Genomic DNA, 23,125 nt, shown 5'->3' on the forward strand with positions numbered 1-23,125 from the left:
ACCTAAATAAATACAGAGATATACCCAGTTGACTTACCAGAAGTCTCAATATCGTTAAGATGTTTATTCTATATTTCAGATATTGTCTTTCAGTTCTACAATTTCCATCTGGAAATCTGTCTTGAGATTTCTTTTTTTCATTAAAGCATAGTTTCCTTTATAAAATACTTATAAAGCATATTTTCCTTTATAAAAATATTTATTGTTCATAGATATAATAGCCACTTTAAAATCTTTGTATGTTAATTCCATCATCTGAGCCTTCTTAGGATTGGCCTCCATTGATTATCTTTTATTCTAAGGATGGGTCATGTTTTCTTGTTTTTTCATATGTTGAATAATTTCATATTTTATCCCAGACATTATGAAATTTTGTAGATACTGGATTGTATTATTTTGCTCCAAAGACTCTGTGTGTGTGTGTGTGTGTGTGTGTGTGTTTTAAGCAGGCAATTAACTTGGCTGAACTCAAACGGCAATTCTTTCTTCCCTCAACGGGCTGTGGCTCAGATCTACGTTCAGTTCTTTTAGCTTTAGTTGTGCAGTTTGGAGTATGCCCCACATATACATTGTCAAGGGGTCAGCAGAGATTTGGGCAACATTTATACATAGAATTTAGGCTCCCTCTTTCTGGTTGCCTCATTTCCAGGGTTCTCCACTTACTCTCCAGCACATGTGGTTGTCCTGAACACCATCCTCTGGTTTGTCAAGCCAGTAGGCTTTGGATTTCTATTTAAGTTCTAACTGTTCCATGTGGTGCAAACTGTGGTCTGCCCTCAGGTTAAAAGGCAATAAATAAAAACAAATACAAAAGTCACCCCTTGCAGTTCCCTTCTTCCAAATGTTGGTTATTCTCCAGTATCTGCCAGCATTGGTTTACCCTCCAGTACCTTTAGGTAGTTGTATTTTATCCAGTGGGTTGATCAGATAAAAACTTACTCAGCCAGAACTGGACCACCCCCAAGTGATCTACAGATTCAAGGCAATCACAATCAAAACCCCGCAGGCTTTGTTGCTGTTGTTGAAGAAACTGACAAGTTGATTTTAAAATTTATACTAAAAAAATCAAAGAATCTAGAATAGTCAAAACAATTTTGAAAAGGGAGACTTATGTTACCTGATTTCAAGGCTACTATAAAACTACCACAATCAAGACAGTGCAGCATAGGCATAATAGTAAACAAACAGGTGAAACAGAATAAAGAGTCCAGAAATAGACCTATAAATGTACGGTCAATTGATGTTGACCAAGGTGAATTTAACAGGGAAAAGAAAGTTTTTTTTAACAAACAGTGCTGGAACAACTGGATATCCATATGGAAAAAATGAACCTCAACCTCTACTTCACTCCATACACAAAAATAAATTTGAGTTGGATCACAGACCTCTAAACCTAAAAGCTAGTACCATAAAGCCACTAGAAGAAAATATAAGAATGCCTTTGTAACACTGTCATAGGCAAAGATTTCTTAGGACACAAAAAGCTCTGATCATAAATGAAAAAGTTTGATAAATAAAACTTTACTAAAATTAAACATTTCTGCTCATCAAAAGATACCACTAAGGGGCTGGCCTGGTGGTGTAGCAGTTAAGTTCAAGCAATTTGCTTCGGCGGCCCGGGGTTTGCAGGTTCGGATCCTGGGCGTGGACCAACATACCGCTCGTCAAGCCATGCTCCAGTGGCGTCCCATATAAAGTAGAGGAAGATCAGCACGGATGTTAGCCCAGGGCCAATTTTCCTCAGCAAAAAGAGGAGGATTGGCAATGGATCTTAGCTCAGGGCTAGTCTTCCTCACACACACAAAAAAAGACACCACTAAGAAAATGAATAGGCAAGCCATGCCCTGGAGAAAAATACTTGCAATACATATATGTGACAAAGATCCCTATTGATAATATATAAAGAACTCCTATCATGACCACCCAATTTAAAAATGTATAAAATATTTGAATAGATACTTTACAAAAGAAAATATATGAATGGTCAATAAGCACATGAAAAGTTCTCAACATCAGTAGTCATCAGAAAAAGGAAAATATCATTTTACACCTAAGAAAATGACTAAAATTAAAAAGATAACAAAACCAAATGCTGGTGAACATGTGGAGCAACTATAATTCACATACATTGCAGATAGGGGTATAAAATGATACAACAGTTTCTGAAAACTATTTGTCAGTTTCTTATAAATCTAAGCATATATTTATATGACTTGACAATTCTACTCCTAAATATTTACCCCAAAGAAATGAAAACATATGGCTACAAAAAAAAGTTGTATAAGAATGTTCATTGAATTTGTATCATAATAGTAAAAAATTGGAACCAATCCTAATGTCCATCAATAGGAAAATGAATAAATAAATTGTGTAAATATTCTTATTATGGAATACCAAACAATAAAAAGGACTAAATTACTGATATAAGCAACAACATATATGCATCTCAAAAACACTGTGTTGAATGAAAGAAGCCAGACACAGAAGAATATTGTATGATTCCATTTATATGAAGTCCAAGGGCCGGCCCCGTGGCTTAGCGGTTAAGTGCGCGCGCTCTGCTGCTGGTGGCCGGGGTTTGGATCCGGGGCGCGCACCGACGCACCGCTTCTCCGGCCATGCTGAGGCCGCGTCCCACGTACAGCAACTAGAAGGATGTGCAACTACGACATACAACTATCTACTGGGGCTTTGGGGAAAAATAAATAAATAAATAAAATTTATATGAAGTCCAAGAATAGGCAAAACTATATTTGTACACCCATGTTCACAGCAACATTATTCACAATAGCCAGAATGTAAACGCAACCCAAGTGTCCACTGATAGATGAACGGATAAACAAAATGTGGTATACACATATAATGGAATATTATCCAGCCTTAAAAAGGAAGGAAACGCTGACACATGCTACGACATGGATGGACCTTGAGGACATTATGTTAAGTAAAATAAACCAGTCAAAAAAGACAAATACTGTATGATCCCACTTACATGAGGTACTTAGTCAAAATCATAGAAAGTAGAATGGTGGTTGCCAGGGGCTAAGGGAGTGGGTAATTGGGAGTTATTGTTTAATGGGTACAGAGTTTCAGTTCTACAAGATGAAAACAGTTATGCCGAGGAATGGTGGGTAATGGCTGCACAACAGTGTGAATGTATTTAATACCACTGAACTCTACACTTAATAAAAGGTTAAGACAGTAAATTTCATGATATGTGTATTTTTACCACAATAAAAGAAAATTTATGGTGAAAGAAGTTAAAAGAGTGATTATTGGGGGAAGGTGCAGTATTGACTGGGAAGAGACACAAGGGAATTTTGAAGTGTGATGGAAATGTTCTATATCTTGTGTTGAGTGGTGGTTACATGGATATACAAAATTGTCAAAACTCATTGATTTGAACACTTAAGATATGTGCCTTTTATTTTGTGTAAATTTTACCTCAACTTAAGAAAGATCATTTTGCAATATACACAAATATCTAATACTTATGTTGTACACGTGAAATTAACATAATGTTATAAGTCAATTATACCTCAATAAAAAATGATGACGTGGAAGATAAGTCTCAGATAATTTTTTTAGTATATATTCATTATATCATCATGGGATCATGAATTTGAGCCAGGGAGGATGCGAAGGATAAGAGTGAATGGAGAGTTCATGAATGCAGTTCTCTATTTCTTGTAACATGAGCACACAAAAAAATAGAGTTTGCTTCGAGTCTGAACCTATGAGTACTGAATTTGAAGTCTACATTTTAAAGGTGACAACAAACATCAGAGAAAATACAGACAGTCCTGGGGTTCACGGAATGGAGGTAGATATATAAAAAGACAAACAGGCAAACAGAAAGTTACAGCATTTTCCTTTATCTTTTATTAAAAACCTAATTACTAATATTTCCTGTTCTGGTTATATGTTAGATCTCTATTCTTCACTTTCTGATTTTAATTATAAAAGTATTGTTTCTCTTCATGCATTGTGTAGTACTAGGATCACATGTAAAGACAGAAGCCTAAGCACTTATTTCATTTCAGCGGAATTCAATCCTCACTTATTGGACACTGTTCCGAGGTGCTTAGGGACCACCAAGAAAAAAAGCACAAGCTCCTGCCCTCCAGGAGCTTAACATCTGAGGGAAGTGTGCTTTTTCAGGTGAGTCCACAGGGAAGATGAGGAGGCGGAGGAAAGTCAGGGATGGCAGGGCCTTCGAATAGGTCGCATTCTCAGAGGGTTAAAGCCTAGGAGAAACAGTGTTGGGCAGAGTCAAGGGGAGCTGGGCCACAGGAAAATGACAGTGTGCAAAATCACATTAGCCCCTGAAGATCAAATCAGCTGGCATGAACGTCTGAAGAAGTAAGGGGAATACAAGCAGAGTGACAAGAATGACGGTAACTGAGGACTCTGGATGAAAGGCAAAAAGAAATGTTGGCCCTGAAAAACTGAGCCTGAAGATATATTATGAAATTAGAAGTCATATGTAGTTAGAAGAGAGTCAAGAGGTCAGTGATAATTAACTTGAGCATTAAAATTACATAACGTAGGTTCCAAGAAAAAAAAAGTCGGCTTATAAAAGGCATCAAAGGAATGATTGAGAACTTCTTTTATTAGTGAAAAAATAAAAGTCAAATTGTATTTAGATATCAACTTAATAAATAATACTGAAACCATCTCCTAACAAGTCTTAAGGCTTGCTATTGGTAACTGCTGACTGGGAACAGTGAGAACTAGCCAAATGAAATTTGTGGCTAAAATTATTTAAGTGGAATGAGTTAGATGGACCTGCCAAGAGGTTTTACGCTCATGGTGACAGGTGCCTTGACTCTTAAGAAAATTTTGATGTTGGGATATGACTTTAAAACGATCTCTAAAAATGTAGGTGCTAAAGAGTAAAATTTATTTTTTTACCTTTGAGTTTGCTCCTTGAGATAAGACTACACACTTTCACTTTTTCTGTTTTCAATCTATGGAGTTAATATTGAGATGTTTCTCTTGCAGGAAGAGTTGAAGTACAATAGAAGTAGTATTAGAGGTACAGAGAAGCTCAGAAATTATCTGGAAAAACAACGTGAACTTTTGACGACCTACACGCTAGGTCAAAAGCACAGAACTATATGAAATTATAAATGCAAGTTGATCTTCCTTGCTTGAGAACAGGGTGAAAGGGCTTAAAAACCTTTAAATATTTTGTTTATTTGAGAGGATGAAAGGCTCTTGGGAAAGGATTAAAGAAATAATCCAAGAAAGAAGGCAAAAAGAAATAAAAGGTTTTGGATGCTGGAAAGGAATCAAAAGCGATGCAAGAGCTGGGTTAATGAGAGAATTCTGGAGGAGGAGCAGAGGCCCTGTGCCCCTGGATCCCCACCACAGGTTCTGAACTGGGTGACCCTCAGAATAGGAAGCAGCACAGCTTAGTGACCAGGAGCTGGGCTCTAGAACAAGACTGCTAATCCTGTCTCTACCACTGAAAGCAACATACTTAACCTCTCTGTGCCTTGGTTTCCTCAGCTGTGAAATGGGAATAAAAATCAATCCCACCTCTCACAGCGTTTATCCAAGAATTAAATGTGATAATCCATGTAAAACATTTAGCACAATGTCTGGCACACATAATAAATGCTCAATAAATGTGAACTGCTATTATTAATATTCTTTCCATGGAAAGTGAATCCAAACCTTTGCAAAAACAAACAATAAGGGTGTTAAGGAACAGGTGTAAGCAATTCTATTACTTCTCAGAGAGAAGAGAAGCAAAATAGCATTTATAATCCCCTTTCCAAGTATTATGTCCATGTGGGGTAACTTGGGTGATAAATAGGGGAGCCAACCTAGTGGATATGAAAAAGGACTCAAGAGTCACTCAGCGTGTGTGAGCAGGAGAGCCAAGTCCCCTTGCCAGTCTCCCCCACCAGAGATAGCTGCTGCATGGCAGCCCCCTCCTGAGGAGGCTTCCTCATGATGGAGGCCTGCTGCTCCAAGGCAGACCAGCTAGAGAATGCTCTAACCATAGGCAGGGTGCTGGCCCCTGTGGGGAAGAGGGGGTGATAATGCTGATTACCAGGGAGGGGCAGCTATTTGGGCAGTGGATGTGAGCACTGATGAATGAGAGAGGGTATCACAATGCTCCTCCCCACCCCCAATTCTGTTAATAAAAGCCTAAGTTATCAGCAGTGACTACATCCCCTTTCCCTTTTTCAAAATGAAACAAAAGTAATTTTTCTAAGGAGCAAAAGCAATATATTCTCAACGCCATGTACCTGAGAAACATAAAAAAGATAGAAACGCAAAACACAAGTCATCTATCATCCAACAACCAAAGATGGCTACAATAAATATTTTGTTGACAGTTTGATGTATATACTTCCTCTATGTGTATTTCCCTCACACAAACAGAGCGATCCTGTACTATCTGCTTTATAGTCTGCTTTTTTCATTTGGCAACATGTTGTGAAAATTTTCCCACATGGTAGTGTTGGTTTTTGGCAGTTCTTCCACTGTTAACTTCTATCACACTTAAAGTCAACCTAAACCCTTAAGCCTTCTTCACATTTGAATTTCTGAAACCATGTGAAGAACTTTATGTTTTTCCTTATTAAATTCCATGAATCAAGCTCATCATTCTAGCCTGTTTAAATCACTGTGAATCCTGACTGTCATCCAAGGTATTCAGTATCCTACCCTACCTTCAAGTCATCTGAAAATAGGATTAGTATGTCTTCTAGATATATAAGTGCCTAGCATACAGTAGGCACCTAAATATTCATGAATGGACAAATGAATTCATTGATAAAAATGGTGAACTAGTGAGCCAATGACAGAGCCCCATTATTTGGGGCTGATTCATCACGTGTGTTCAGTTGCCTATTTATTCACCAAATATTTCTAATGATAGCATTATCTTGTTCACATTTCTCTTTCGTGCTCACAAGATTTCATTATGCCTTGCTGAAACCCAGTTATAGTAATTCTTTTTTAGTCCCCTGATTTTCTCTTGCTAAAGTAATTCTACCATGAAGGGAAATGAGGTTAGTCTAGTATGACTTATTTTTTTCATGAATCAATGCTGGGCTTAAGTAATTCCCTTTTCCTTCTCTAAGGGCTGCCAAATCATTGGTTTGCTAATCTGTTAGATTTTGGCTTGAAACTGACATCTCAATTACCAGTTTATATATTCAGCATCTAATTTATTTCTATCTCTTCCCTTCCTTTCCCAGTGTATGAGCTCCTTCTTTGCACATTAAATCATACAGTGAATCACAATCACAAGGACTAGAACCATAAATCACAAATTAGTAATCATAAGAACTGCTCCTCTTTGGACATAGTAATTCAATAATTAAGTAGAGAAAAAAGATTGATTCAATAGCTTGACTCTTGTGAGTTTCATTTTCCTTGAGGAATAAAGGGTTTGGATAGGATAAAAACGTGCCCTGAAAATTAAGAATCTAAATATGGAAGAGACTGTATATCAACTGGCATTCAAAAAAATAAATCTATCACCTTTAGTTTACTATACATCTTAATAAAAAAGCGGCAAGTGGAAGTAGGACAACAAATTAAAATAAGGTGGCTCAAAATCAATAGAAGTAAAAAAAATGATGCAAGTATCAAAAGAGATTAAGAACATGAGCAGGATCCAAATAAGATATATACTTTGAAATACAGAATTACAAGCAATTGAGAGGGGAGGTTTCCGATCATTCACTCAATAAGCAAAGATATATAGAAAAGGAAAAGGAAGCGGTAGTGATGGCTGAAAGATGTTGCTCGGATATTTTAGGTAACTTTACTTTGATTTTATTAAACACTGTGTCAATGACATAAATTTGGGAAGAACACTGAAGTATCATGTCAAAAAGCCAAGAGCTGATATGCCTGTCCTTTAAAAAGTACAGTGAGAGCCCAGCCAGCTGGACTTGACAACAGATACAGAATGTGAACCAGACTTCTGCCGTCTCCACGCTCGTACCACTCCATGATTGATGGAATGATCCCCAGGAGGAGGAAATAAGGACAAAGTTGGATTTCTTAGTACATCTGGCGGAGACTCTGGGGGCAAGTTTTATGGAACACAAAGCTAGATATAAAACCAAACCTTTCAAAAGGTTAAGTTCACAGCATGGTTCTAGAAGGCAACTTAGGTTTCTGGGAGTCAGCCAGTTATGCAGATGGAGACTCCTTGGTCCTTTATCTATTAGCAGTCTGGATCTGAAAAGACAGATTGATCCTTAGCCTTATTAACAAGAAATGTCTTTGATCCAGCTCTTTACTTTGGCGTAATCAGTATACCACATGAAGCCTGAAAAATGTAGCTGTGAACTAAAAAAGAAGTGAGCAACGAGTGACCTTTAAGAAAGCCAAGAGAACTCCCTGACACCAGTTCATTCAACAATGAAGACTGAGTCCAGCTCAGGAGGATTTTTATCAAATAAAGGGAAAAGTCTGATGCCTTTGTGACAATAATGCAGGTACACACGAGCACAGCTGGCCCTTGTAAAACTGGACCACCATCACCTAGCTTCCACACCCCACAAAGACAAGCCAGGAAAAGTTTTCAAAGTGAAAGTTAATGTGCAGATTGTCTAGGGCAGCTGACAGGCCAGTTTCCAAGAACTTCTACACTGAATTGTAGCTGGGTTCAAACTTAGTGCACAGAAACAGCTTGCAAAGTGTCACGAATTTAGAATTCCTGCCTCATCGCATCAGTAAGGCTCCTTTCGTTTCTCCTCTTTTCCCCAGGAAGCAAAACAGCAGGCAACTCCCAACAGCCAAGTCTACGGCTTTTCTGGCTTCAGTAACCTGTCTCTGCCCCCTTCTCAACTGGCCATGGGAAACTGGAGACAACTCCCAAAACTCCACCTTTCTTTCTTTCCTTCTTTTTTTCCTTCTCCACTTGTGTTTTATAAATAAAGATGTTTTTATAAAATAGGGGAAATCATAAAAAAGAGATTGTTTTTAAAAGTCATAGGACTGAAGGAGGGAAAGTAAAACGTATACTAATGGTTAAGCCTTCTTACTGCAGTGTGTGTGTGCGCGTGCACGCGTGCGTGCATGTGTGTGTATTGCTTCTAGGAGCTCATTCCTAAGCTACCTTCAACATACAATCTACGGAAACAACTCTTCAACATACTAGGAATTTGCCTCTTATTCATCAAGTCCACGGCATGGCTACAATGGCACATGCTTGTTATGTCAAGACGAATCAACTCAAATTTGCTGGCCTCGAGATTTACTAGAGGGGCTTAGTTCAAGGTTACAGCTGGCGTGAAATGCAGGCACCTGCCTCTCAAAGGATCAGACCATTGAAACTCATTATCCCGGTCCTCAGCTGCTTGCACTGAATACTAACTCATAACCAGCCCCAGGAGAGGCAGCATAGCGTAGCACAGCGGTTCTCAAAGTGTGGTCCCTGGACCAACAGCACTCAGTAACTTGTTAAAATAACTGAGCCTCACCCCAGACCTATTGGAATCAGAACACTGGGACTGGACCCAGCGATATGGGTTTTAACAAGCCCTTTAACAGGTGATTCTGATGTACAACACGGAGAATCACTGGCAGACAGGTTAAGAGCATGGATTCTGCTACCATTTGCTTGGTTTTGAATCCTGACTGCCAGTCACCAATATGTCATTTTGGGCAAGGCACTCATTTGTCTGTGCTTCGTCTCTTTATCTGTAAAATGAGGATGAAACAGTACTTATCTCACAGAGTGGCCATGACCACTCAATCATGCAAATACATAGCATGCATGTATTTACATGTTAATACATGTAAAGCTTTGAGAACAGTTGCTGGCACATAGTAAAAGTTAGCTATTAAATGAGTTAAGGTACAGAAAGCATTTAGGGCCTGGCTTATGGTAAGCCCTGTGTTACTACCAACTACTATTATTTCTTATATATGATCTTATTTTTGAGATTTAATGGGAGGTAACCCGAATTTCTCACAAATCAACAGGGTGTCCATATTCCTCTCGGAATACGGTAAACTGTGTCCTCTTGGTATAGAGAAGCTAATCAGCTTTGGTATGAATATGATAAAAATAGGAATACAGAACACGTATTTTAGGGATGAATCAAACAAAATTCTTTACCTCTAGAGCTCTAAATCCAGACATTACATTTGCTGATGAAGAAATGTATGATTCATCTCTGTGTCTGTCTATGGCCAGATTCCCCACATACTGAGTCCATAAACGGCTGAAGGCTAAAAGGAACACCTTTCATTATCTCTTCTTCTTCTTCTTTATATCCTTTTCATGATATCATGGTTCCCTCTACACTTATCTTAGCCAAAAGGCCAAGAAGTGATGGTTCTCTTCTAAAATACTATAGCTGTTGAACAATATGTTTGTTAAACCATAGCTGAAATGACAAATCACGTTTATAAGAAGTGTTGACAAGCACCCATATGATCAGGCCATTGTAAGAAACCAAGAGGACCCAAAAATCCACAATTGCTATCCCTTAGAGTCATAAAAGTTCCCTTGTATGGAATTACCCACCGTTAAAAGCAGCCATCTAATCTGCCTGACCTGCTGGTTCAAATCTGTGAAAGAAATTAAGTTTATTCCAGAACAGCTAGCATACAAAGCAAGTAGAAATTTAATCCAAATTGTAAATACAAGCCATATACTTATAGTGAGCTTCTTCAGTCTATCGATGTTTTCTGCCCACAGACAAAGCATGACATTGGTGTCTAGGGAAAGTGAAAAACAGTACAGATTCATAGACTGTGGTAAAGATATTTGTAATGCTGAACTATATTGCTCCAGCTACTCAAGTTTTCTTCCCTTTTGTGCACAGAAAGATTGTTTCTTATATGCCACCAGTGACAGTTTATTTTCAGAAATATTTCCACCTCTCCTTTGCACATCATCATCATTGATAAATAGGTCTAGACTAGCCTGGGATGCCACTGTGAAAAGGTAGGTACTGATTTTCCTCTCCCTAGAAGCAGAGAAGTTAAAGTGGTGAAAAGAGCATGAGCTTTTACATCAGAGAGAGTTGAACGCAAATGTTAACATCTCTAAAGCTATTTCATTATCTGTACTTGAAGGTAACAACACCCATGTTTTCAGGAGTAAATAGGATAAATCATACAACAAGATCTGGCATGAGCTGGGCACTCCCTTTTCCCCTTCCCTCCCTTTTGTTTCTGTCTTTACCAATAGAGAATAGAATTTTATCATTTCAAAACGAGGGAGAAATATTTCAGAATTAACAGCAACTTGTAGGGCACTTTAGACAATATAAACATCAATTTAAAAATCAATACATGCTGATCATGAAAATGTGTAAGTACTGAAAAGTGTGAAGGAGGAGGAAAAAAGTCACCCCTAGTCCCATTTTATAGCCACAGTGAGTACTGGGGCATGTTTCATTCCCATCTTCTTCTAGTACATTGTGACTACACTATCCTGCCTTAACATTTAATATTAATGCCAACACATATCGATATATTTTATGTATGTACTTTTAAAATATGTGTATTTTTTTTTATTAAGAAGAAAACTCCTGCTACTCCCCAAACTCTGTATACCACTGTGCTGGGAACAGGACACGCACTTTAAAAAACAGAGGGAGGGAGCAACTCCCTATGGGGGAAATCAAGGAAGACTTCAAAGTGGAAATGGTCTCAAAAGATGAGCAGCAATTTGACAACTGGAAAGGATATTCCAGGTAGAAGGAAGAGCATATAGAAGAGCAGGGAACAAGAGGAAACCCAATGTGGCTAAGTGGTGGGGGCGGTGGAGGGTGGAGAGACACTGTCATTAAAGACACAGACATAGATCTCATATTCAGAAATAGAAATGTTACTGGTCAAAACTGCCATCTAAGCAAAGCACACCACAGCAGCTTCAATTGGAATCATTCGCGCTCATGACGAAGCCTTATGAAAAGGCCAAAAGAAAGTTAAGGTTTGGGGAAGGCAAAGGGCATGAGTGAGTATGACTTAAGATGGTCAAGCGTGTTGACAGCCAAGTCTCACCACCATCACCAACATTAGCTTGAGGGCTTTCTAAATGCCTCACTTCAAGCTAAGCCCTTTATATATGTGCTTTACCATGGTTAGCCTTCACAGCAACCCACTGAGAAAGGTATTATTACTGTTCCACTTTAGAAATGAGGAAACTGAGGCTTAAGTTAAATAACTTGGGTTTAATTTCACATACAGAGTAACTGAATGAGCTGCTTTTGAACCTAAATTTATATGATTCCAAAATTACAATGAACAACAGAAAATTAGAACCTAAAATAGTTCTTGCTAAAGATTTTCTAACAAACTATTATTGCTATAGGCCTTTGTTTTAGGAATACTAAAATCATCCAAAACCCACACAAATATGCTCAGCTGATTTTTGACAAAGTGGAAAAACCAACACAATGGAGGAGGATAACCTGTTTAAGCCATTTATTTGTTAACAAATGGTGCTGGAGCAATTGTACGTCCTTAGGCAAAAAAATGATCCTCAACCTAAACCTCATACAAAAATTAATTCAAAATGGATCACAGACTTAAATGTAAAACATAAAACTATAAAATCACCCCAAAGATGATTTTTAAAAACATTTAACACAAAAGAGATGTTTCAATTTTAGCTGTAGGCAATATGAGGATAACGATGAAGACAGAGAAGATGCCCGGCAGTGTGCTAAATGTTTTCCGTGCTTTAACTTACTTAAACCTGTAACATTCCGAGAAGGCTGACACTAATGACGCCTCATGTTACAGACGAGACAACTGAGGGCGGAGAGGTCAAGGTGCCTGGCAAGCTCACCACAGAGTCTCAGCTCTCGTCTGCTCTGCAGTGCCACCCACCTGCCCTGTTGCTACCACTGCCTAGATTAGGGGCTGCCCCTCTGAAATGGTAAATATATGACATAAAAAATAAGATTTCTTGAGGCCGACCCAGTGGCGCAAGCGGTTAAGTGCGCGGGCTCCGCTGCGGCGGCCCAGGGTTCACCGGTTCGGGTCCGGGCCCGCACCAACTCACTGCTTGGCAAGCCATGCTGTGGCAGCGTCCCATATAAAGTGGAGGAAGATGGGCACAGATGTTAGCCCAGGGCCAGTATTCCTCAGCAAAAACAGGAGGATTGGCAGGTGTTAGCTCAAGGCCGATCTTCCACACAAAAAAAAGAAAAAAAAAAAGATTTCTTTTCTTTCTTATGCACAATGGACTTTCAAAGATATCTGAACAAAGTTCAAATCTAGATGGAAGTGAAGAGTCAGCTGAACCAGGAACTTCACTCATTCCTTCACCCCTTTTCATTCTCCCTCCATAGATACATGGCTGGGCCAAGAGGTAAGTGCCTGTCCTTGACCACCGGGAAGTCATAAGGTCAAGAAGTACCCTTCAGCTCCACACAGTCTTTCTATCTCAATTCCACGGTGGCAGGAGTGGACTTCCAAGAGAAACAGAGGCCCGAGCCTCCAGATGAGCGCATGTACTTCCACACCGGCACCCAAGAAGAAGTCAGACTCCCTGGAGGGCTTTCATGTAGGGGGATTATTACTGAGGGAGAGAGACTGCCTGTCTGTCACGTGGGAGTTCTCAAGTCCTGTTAAGTTTCCCTTTAGACAGCAAGGAGAGAAGATATGTTCACTCAAATCTGGTAAACTATTGGTCAAGCAGGCTGCTCATTGTCCAATATCCAAGCCTGAGGCAGAAAGAGAAATGTAGGCATAGTGTGAGGTGTTTTAGCGAGCAGGTGTTCCCTTATTGTTCTACTACTTGCCTCTACTTTCCTTCTTTTTGCCCTGATGGCAAGAGGGACACAGAAATTCTCCATGCACCAGGACTTCCTCAAAGTGAACAACACCTCTGAAAAGCTGACTGGAAGGAGCTGTCCAGGTATGGAAGGGTTAAGGCCTGTCTTGTGCTGTTGGCTCTCCACTATTATCACTTTGAAAAGCCGCTGGGTTTACAGGAAGAGTGTGAGAATGCTGCAGCTTTCCCAGCCAACATTTGGTTCCCATTACCGTGAATAATCTCTCTCCTCCCTTCTTGCCCCAACCCCCACCCGTTTTCTACTTTTTCCACGTTTTATATTAAAAGTACATCAAACACTTTCCTTTCTTTTTAATATTTTCCTTAAGCTTCCTACACTCAATTTGCTGAGATCTGTAACTTTTCTGGTTATTCATTACTTCGGGAGGGGGAAGGGTCAGGCTCCTTGGATGAAATCAGTCAAAAACAAAACCAGGAGAGAAGAGCACCTAAGCAGTGTGGGGGAGGGAAGCAGACTCACAGGGCTTCTTTCTAGCCCTAACCGATATTAGGAAAAGGAAGAGCCACCCAGAACCCTTTACCTTCTCGGCCCCATCTCACTGCATTCCTGCCCTAAAACAAAGCATTCCTCAGGCAATATATCTGAAGATAGAGTCTATTCCTAATTTCACCATCAGTAAAAATAGGAGAGAATTTGGATGAAAGGGATAAGTGATAGTCCAGAGGAACAGAGAAAGATCAGTGGTATGCAATGTTGGCAACAGTGTGGGGAAAAGGGCACCCTCCAGACTGGAGGGTACAGCCCTCCAATATAGCCTTTTTGGAAGCCAATTTGACAGTATCTATAAAAATTCATTTGATTCAACAAATTCCAATTCTTGGAATGTATCCTATAGAAATACTTGCACATGTGCACAAAGATATATGTACAAGGTATTCAGTGCGGATGCCTAAACTGGATGCAATTTAGTGCTCTTTAATGTGAGAATGGTAAAATAAATTAAAATTATTAAACGGTAAAATAAAATTAAAATAAATAAAAAATGGTAAAACAAATTAAATAAGTTTATATGAACAGACTGAAAAAACACGGAAACATTAGGAAGGAAAAAAAGTCACAGAAAAATACATGGAAAAATATACAAACCAATCTTTTAACTGTGGCTACTTCTGAGGAGCGAACTTTATCTCTTCATAATCTGTAAATATTTTTGTTGGATTATTTTATGATGTGGCTACATGTGTATATCACTTGTACAATTAATTTTTATAAAGTATGGACATAAATATCTCAGTCTACAGCAAACAGGAGTATATATATAATATATATAACTGTATATATTAGATTATAATATGTTAATTATTATAATTGCGTATATATAAATTTTTTTTTTTGCCCCCCTTGGATGCAGTCCTGTGTAAACTGTCTTGAACTGGAAGAAATCTGAAACTCAGAATATTTCTTAACTTCACACCATGTACTAAATCAGACTTAGGGGAGTAGGTAATATAGAAAATTATTAAGGGAATCCCCCAGAAAGTCAGCCAGGATGACAGAGAAATGGATGAATAGCAGAGACGAAATGATAACTCTAACAGGCCCAAAAGTTTCCAAAGGCATAGTCATGACACTGACAACAGTGAACACTGATGTAACCAAAACTGTACTGTGTGCCCACTGCAAGGAGGAAGGGGAGCGTGAGCATGTGTGTGTGGTTGGGGTGGGGTGGGAGGAGGTAGTACAAGAATGCTAAACTTCCATATTCCGACAGGAAGTCAATAAATAATATATAAAATGAAAAGCCCAAAAATGGCAGAGTAAACGTTATGATTTAGAAATATGAAGGTAAATAACAGAAGAAACAGCTAAAAAAAAGTTGAAAGGAGTTATCTCTGGGGTGTGGTAATTAAGGTTGGGCAGCAGTGGGAAGAGAAGGAGCAAGGGATTCCCATTTTCATTAGAAACTTATTATTACTTAACTTGTACAACTTTTAAAACTATGTACTTCAGTTACTGTGGGAACCAGCCTTCAAGATGGCCCCCAATGATCCCCACCTCCTGGTATTCACATCCTTGTGTAATCCCCTCCCACACTGAATAGAGCTGGCCTGTGTAAACAATAGGATGTTGCAAAAACAATAGTGTGTTTGAAAGACCTAAATATAAGAGTTAAACTATAAAACTCTTAGAAGAAAATATAGGGCAAAAGCTTCATGACATTGGATTTGGCAATGATTTCTTGGATTTGACACCAAAGACACAGGCAAAAAAGAAAAAATAGAAAAATTGTACTTCATCAAAATTAAAAACTTGTGCATGTAAAAGGACACTATCAACAGAGTAGAAAGGCATCTACAGAATGAGAAAATATTTGCAAATCCTCTATCTGATAAGTGGTTAATATCCAAAATATATGGAGAATTCCTAAAACTCAACAACAAAAAACCAAACTTGATTTGAAAGTGGGAAAAGGACTTCAACAGGCATTTTTCTAAAGAAGATATACAATGACCAAACAAACATATGAAAAGATGCTCAACATCACTAATCATTAGAGAAATGCAAATCAAAAGCACAATGAGATACTACCTCGCATCGATTAGGATGGCTACTATCAAAAAAAACAAAATAAGTGTTGGCAAGGATGTGGAGAAATTGAAACCCTTGTGCACTGCTGGTGGGAATATAAAATGGTGCAAGTGCAGGTGCTGTGGAAAACAGTATGGAGGTTACTCAAAAAAATAAAAATAGAATTGCCCCTCTACTCTAAGAAAGTATCAAATGGTGGATGACGCCAGTGTTGTAGGAGGCCAGGAGCAGCTCCCAGAGGTCTGGGCAGCGGCGTCAGGGCTGGGCTCACAGCTGTGCTCAGGCTGGGGCGGAGGCCACAGGGCTTGGACACAAGGCTGAGGACAAGAAGTGGCTTCCTGTCACCATGCTGGGCTGCTTGGTCATGGACATGAAGTTCAAGTCCCCAGAGGAAATCTCTCTCTTCTCCTCATCCATCAAGGAGTCTGAGATCATGGACTTTTTCCTGGAGAAGACCCTCAAGGGTGAGCTTGAAGATTATACCTGTGCAGAAGCAGACCCATGCTGGCCAGCAGACCAGGTTCAAGGTATTTGTCACCAAGAGGGACTACAACAGCCATGTCAATCTAGGTAAGTGCTCCAAGGAGGTGGCCACTGCCATCTGCAAGGCCATCACCCTGGCCAAGGTCTCCATCGTTGCCATGCAGTGTGGCTACTCAGGGAACAAGGTCGGCAAGCCCCACACCGTCCTTTACAAGGTGACCAGCCACTGTGGCTCTGTACTGATGTGCCTCATCCCTGCCCCCAGAGGCAGTAGCATTGTCTGCGCCCTTGTGCCCAAGAAGCTGCTGCTGATGGCTGGTATCGATGACTACTACACTTGTCAAGGCCACCTTTGATGCCATCTCCAAGACCTATAGCTCTCTCACCCCAACCTCTGGAAAGAGACGATATTCACCAAGTCTGCCTATCAGGAAGTTACTGACTTCTAGTAAAGAACCATACCAGAGTCTCCGTGCAGGGGACCCAGGCTCCACCTAAGGCTACCAGGTAGTGTATTTACACAAGAAAAAAAATGAATTAATTAAGCCTGGAAAAAAAAATAGAATTATCACATGATCCAGCAATTCCACTCTGGGTATAAAACCCAAAAGAATTTAAAGCAGGGACACAAATAACTATTTGTACAGCCATGTTAACAGCATTACTAACAACAGCCAAAAGGTGAAAGCAACCTAAGGGTCGCTAACTGACAGACGAATCTACAAACAAAATGTGCTATATACATACAAAGGAATATTATTCAGCCTTAGAATGGAAGGAAATTCTGACACATGTTACAACATGAATGATCCTTGAAGATATTATGCTAAATGAAGTAAGCCAGTCACAAAAGGACAAATCCTATATGATTCTACTTATATGAGGTACCTAGAGTAGTTAAATTCATAGAGATAGAAAGTGGAATGGTGGTTGCCAGGGGCTGGGAGAGGCAGAATGGGGAGTTATTTTTTAAAGGGTACAGAGTTTTAGTTTTGCATGATGAAAAGAGTTCTGGAAGTGGATGGTGGTGATGGTTGCACAATAATGTGATGTACAGAGGTCCCCCCCTTATCTGTGGTTTCACTTTGCACAGTTTCAGTCACCCATGGTCATCTGCAGTTCGAAAATATTAAATGGAAAATTCCAGAAATAAACAATTCGTAAGTTTTAAATTGCACGCTGTTATGAGTAGCATGATGAAATCTTGCACTGTCCTGCACTGTCCTGCACTGTCCCACCCCGTCCTGCCCAGGATGTGAATCATCCCTTTGTCCAGTGTATCTATGCTGTATACGCTACCCACTTCTCAGTCGCTTAGTAGCTGTCTTGGTTATCAGTATCTTGTTGCAGAATATTGTTATAGTTGTTCTATTTTGTTATTAGTTATTGTTGTTAATCTCCTACTGTGTCTAATTTATAAATTAAACTTTATCATAGGTATGTATGTATAGGAAAAAACATAGTGTACACACGGTTTGGTACTCTCTGTGGTTTCAGGCATCCACTGGGAGTCTTGGAAGGTATCCCCTCCAAATAAGGGGGGACTACTGTACTTAATGCTACTGAACTGTACACTTAAAAATGGTTAAAATGGTAAATTTTATGTTATGTGTATTTTACCACAATTAAACAAATTTTTTTTTAAATGATGGTGTATGACTTCTAAGACTAAGTCATAAAAGACATCATGGCTTCTGTCTTTCTCTTGAGTCATTCATTCTGGGGGATGCCAGCTGCCGTGTCATGAAGACATACAGGCAGCCCTGTGGAGGAGTCCATGTGGTGAGGAACTGAGGCCTCCCGCCAACAGCCAGCATGAGCTCACCATCCATGTGAGAGTGAGCCATCACAGAGATGCATCCTCCAGCCCTCGGCAAACCTTCAGATGACTGCAGCCCTTTTGGCTGACATCTTAACTGCAACCTCATGAAAGAGCCTGAGCCGGAACCACGCAATTAAGCTGCTCCTCAGTTCCTGACCCACAGAAACCGAGATAACAAATGTTTATTGTTTTAAGCTGCTAAATTTTGAGATAATCTGTTATACAGCTGGATAACTAATGCAATTACTTAGATAACAAATTTTTAAAGGAAAAGAAAAATTAGCTTTAAAGCATTATCATATCAAAGTGGCCTGCTATCCTACCATAGCATATAGCAGGGGTACATTATCATAATGGTCTGCTGCTGGATTACAATGCATCTCTTCACTGAAGGCTTAGAGAGAGTCTCAGCTGTTGTGTACCGAGAAAATTCACAACTGTGTAAAGTCTGATATATTTTAATACAGTGTCATAGCTATGTCTGTTAGATGACTGGTGCTGAGCTGGCTGGATCTTGTGGCACGGTGTAGAGCAGGGTACATCTGCAATATGTAAGAGGTGAAATGTCACATCAAGATGGTGCCCAACACAGACTGTGTGTTTACTAGATATGAAGAAACTTCTCCTCGTGAATATATTAGAGTCTAGTCAGGGCAATAAATAAATAAGACTACTCAAACAGCCACACAGTTCTGAAGGATGACCAAGGAAGGAGTGTAACTGTAGCAACTGAAGGGACACTGTGAGATACTGCTCTTCTTTAATACTAATTCCACTGAGTGGGATTCACTGGGTTGAGTATTGTTTTGAGTCTTTTAATTCCTTCAGGTGTGTTGAACGAGGTTCTAGTGTGTGGAAGTGCGCTGCAAACACACAAAGGGTGACAACTGCTGCCATGGCAGGTTTTTGACCAGCTTAGTGTTAGGGTTCCTTTCTAGAGGGCGCCAAAGCTCAGATCCTAAAGATGGCAAGCGTGTTGAGTTGTGGCTTTGGTTAAAGGAGAAAGTCTTCATCTGATCCGTCTAAATTTTTGTGTTGCCAAAGCCAGGCATTAGCTAAAGAGCTGCCCAGGTGGAAGTCCGGTCTGTGATTATGAACCTAGGTATCTAAGTTCATTCAGCAAACATTACATTAGTGGATACTATGTGTCAGACACTGTGCTACGGGACAGGAGTATAAAGATGTATAAGTCTTGACCTCAAAGGAGGGCGTGGAGGAAAGATATGAAAATCTAATCATAATACAATGTAAACACTATAGCCACAGGCAAGGAGGCCGCCTCTGCGTGAGATGGTAGGAGAAGGTGCACAGAGTATGGGTGAGAGTTGGGCTGTATCTGGAATGACAAAAAGAATTTGCCAGATATGAACGAGGAAGGGAAAGACAGGAGAAATATTAAGTTTAAAGACCTAGAAATGTTAAAGCAAACAAACAATTTTCCTGACTTCTTTGGTTGACATTAATTACAAGAACAGGTGATGGTGTAAAACCCCCTGAGCATGGCCTAGCAGGCACTGTGTCTGCCCACCTCATCCTCCAGCACCCCTGCTTGCGTGCCCTGCTCCCGCAACACTGCACTCGGGCACGCTCTTCCACGCCTCCCCTCCTTCCCAACAGTCTGCCGCTTTCACCTAGAAAACAATAACCTACCCTCTGCAAAGTCTAGTCTGGTCTTCCTCTGATATAGCTTATTCCTCGAGGCCCTACGATGCCTTTTATTGGCATGTTTTTTGTACTGTGACTGTTCTTCTCAGGGACTATTTCTTACTCACTGGACCAACCATTAAGGCTGTGAGTTCACCATTCTGGGCTTTGTCTACCCAGAGCCTGGCAACATCACATTCATGCAATGTTTGCTGAATGAACAAATACATGAATAAATGAACATTCCTCTCTCTGGGGTAGTCCTTTGTTCCACCTGAAAAAGGGAAACTAGAACAAACAAATAATAAATAGAAAGCAAATGTAGTAAAAGAGTAATATTCTCATATAAATTGATTTAAAAAAAAAAGAAACCACTGGTAAAAAAAAAAAAAACACACACAACAAAAACGATCTAGGTCTTCTCTAACCAGCTTCCAGACCTGTCAACACCTCAACTTGGGCTTGTCTGCTGTGTTTATCCTGATTAGAGGAGGGAGTGAGAGGAGTTAGAGGAGCAAATGAAAAATTCATCAAGCAGAGAATTAGAAGCCCTGGGTTCTAGTCCTTACTGTATCACCACATAGGCATGAGAATTTGCACAATCCACTTAACTTCTCTGGGTCTCAATTTTTAATAAATGTAAAACAGGACATGGATAGATGACAGGGAAATGTTTACACTAATTCCCACTTACTGAGCACTTACTCTGTGGTAGGCACTGTATGAAAGCGCTTTTCTTCAGTCATTTAATTTTCATTTGCTCCTGAGAACCTTCCTGGGAAATAGGCATTTTACGCTCATTTAGAGATAAGAATAGTAGGTTCAAAGAACTTGCCCTAGGCAATAAGTAAGTATAAGTGGCTAAGAAAAGGAGGGTTCCAAAGGAGTCTACCTCTAAAATAGACTTGCAAATACTAGTCCATAACATTTAAATGTGAGATCTTAGATACTTTAAAATAAAAAGAATTTGGGCCTTCTCAGGGTTGCCCAGTGGTGTAGTGGTTAAGTTTGTGTGCTTCAGTGGCCCAGGGTTCGCAGGGTCGGATCCCGGGCATGGACCTACGCACCACTCATCAAGCCATGCTGCAGCGGTGTCCCATATACAAAATAGAGGAAGATGGGCAGAGATGTTAGCTTAGGGCCAATCTTCCTCAGCAAAAAAAAAAAAAAAAAAGGCGGGGGGGAATTTGGACCTTCTCAAGCCATATGACAGTACTAAAAAATGGCAGTGCTTGTTTATCTGCTTTTCTCTGAGAAGGAGATGCCTTAAGGTATGGGGACCGGGTGAAAGGCATGTGGAGAGGTACCAAACACAAAAGTCTTCAAACGGGGAACAGCCTTCCTGGATGAAAGGTCTGAGCTCAGAGAAAGAAAGAAAATGCAGGATCAGATGACATGGAAAGGGGAGATTGAGGGGACAGCCTGGCAGAAAAGCAAGGGCAGGGAGAGGGAAACAGGAAGAGACCCCAGCTGTGCTGCTGATGAAGGTGCGGGGCTGGGCAGAGGGAGAGCGATGAAGGGGCCCAGTGCTCTTGATGGGCAGAGCTGTGGGGGGCAGGTGGTCATGCTAAAGAGAGAAGGGTCCACCAGGATCGCAATTCCAGCCAAAACTGGGAAATGAGATGGGGCAACTTTGCTTCTTCGAGAACTGAGGGGGTTAAAAGAGAGAGCTCAGCCTGGGCTGAAGGAAGAAGAAGGGGGAGACTAGCAAGAAAAACAATGACCCCACAGGTCTGAGAGGAAGAACCTGCAGACTGAAAAAGAAGTGATGACAGAGAGTGCCTGGAATGGACCATTTAATGCTTTAAACCTTTGCCAAGCTGCATAACGTGGGACTGAACTTGTGATTTACTTCAACTCTGGGAGAGATTAGTCTGTGTATCATCAGCAGCATAAACAAACATTACTATTTTATAGTGGTAAGTATTATTAATATTGAAAATACCTAATCGTGTGTAGTACTTTAAAGTTTACAAAGAAAGTTCACGTACATGATCTCATCAAACTCCCATGACAATCCAGGCATCATTATCTTCCACATGGCAAAATTAGACTGAAGTTTTGTCAAATGATTTACCCCAAGTCAGGAGGTTCCAGGAGGACCTGGGACTGGCACCTAGGTCTCCCCATTCCTGGTCCAGGGTTCTTTGTATAGGAATAAAATATAGCCTTTGGCTTTAAAAGACTTACATCTCAGGAGAGAAAGAAAAAAAGCATAAGAGATAATTAGACAAGGGAGCATACACTGTACTCCAAAAGAGTGGAATTCAGAGGAAGGAGCAAATTTGGGGGCAGATGGAAAAGGTCTGAGGTGACTGTAGACTCGATGGAAGAAAGGGATTAGTAAGCAAGAAGGCAGGGAAGCAGAGAAAGCTCGGAGTGTGGCTTTAGAGGGCATTCTACCTACCCAGTCCCTCCCCTTCAGCAGTTGCAAGTGCAATCATTTAACAAATATTTATTGATGACATTGTGCTAAATGCTGAGGATCCGATGGTGAACAAGATCTACGTTTAAGAAATTTACTCCAAGACCAAAAGTGTCAGGGTTGCTTGGTGGGGGGCGTTCTCTGTTCTTTTAGAAAAGGGAGATGTTCTGTTCTCAGAGTGATGCCCCAATCCATCGGAGAAATGTAGGAGCTCCAGTTTTTCAAAACTTACTACTTTCCCAAAATAGAAGAAGACTCTGTTAGCCTCTCTTTTGGCAGGTGATCAGAAAGGGCAAGAGCTGAAAGGGGAAGAGGGAGCATGAAAGTGGCTATTTCACAGCAGAGTCAAAGTAAAAAGAAAAAGCAAGGGGGTTGTGTTTAGCACCTTACTCCACAATTTTATATTTACTCTCCCAACAT

The 23,125-nt window shown here is 40.1% G+C and overlaps 1 protein-coding gene and 1 pseudogene across 16 annotated transcripts in view; one reads left to right on the forward strand and one right to left on the reverse strand.

Moving 5' to 3' along the window:
- TTLL5 (tubulin tyrosine ligase like 5) overlaps window positions 1-23,125 on the reverse strand; it is a 300,941-nt gene that overhangs the window by 108,730 nt on the left and 169,086 nt on the right. The gene's annotated exons all lie outside the window — the stretch shown is intronic.
- On the forward strand, window positions 11,892-17,325 carry LOC106801180 (small ribosomal subunit protein uS5-like; annotated as a pseudogene).

This window comes from Ceratotherium simum, chromosome 24 (genome assembly GCF_057802395.1).
Source record: "Ceratotherium simum simum isolate JZ-2026a chromosome 24, ASM5780239v1, whole genome shotgun sequence".
NCBI lineage: Eukaryota > Metazoa > Chordata > Mammalia > Perissodactyla > Rhinocerotidae > Ceratotherium > Ceratotherium simum.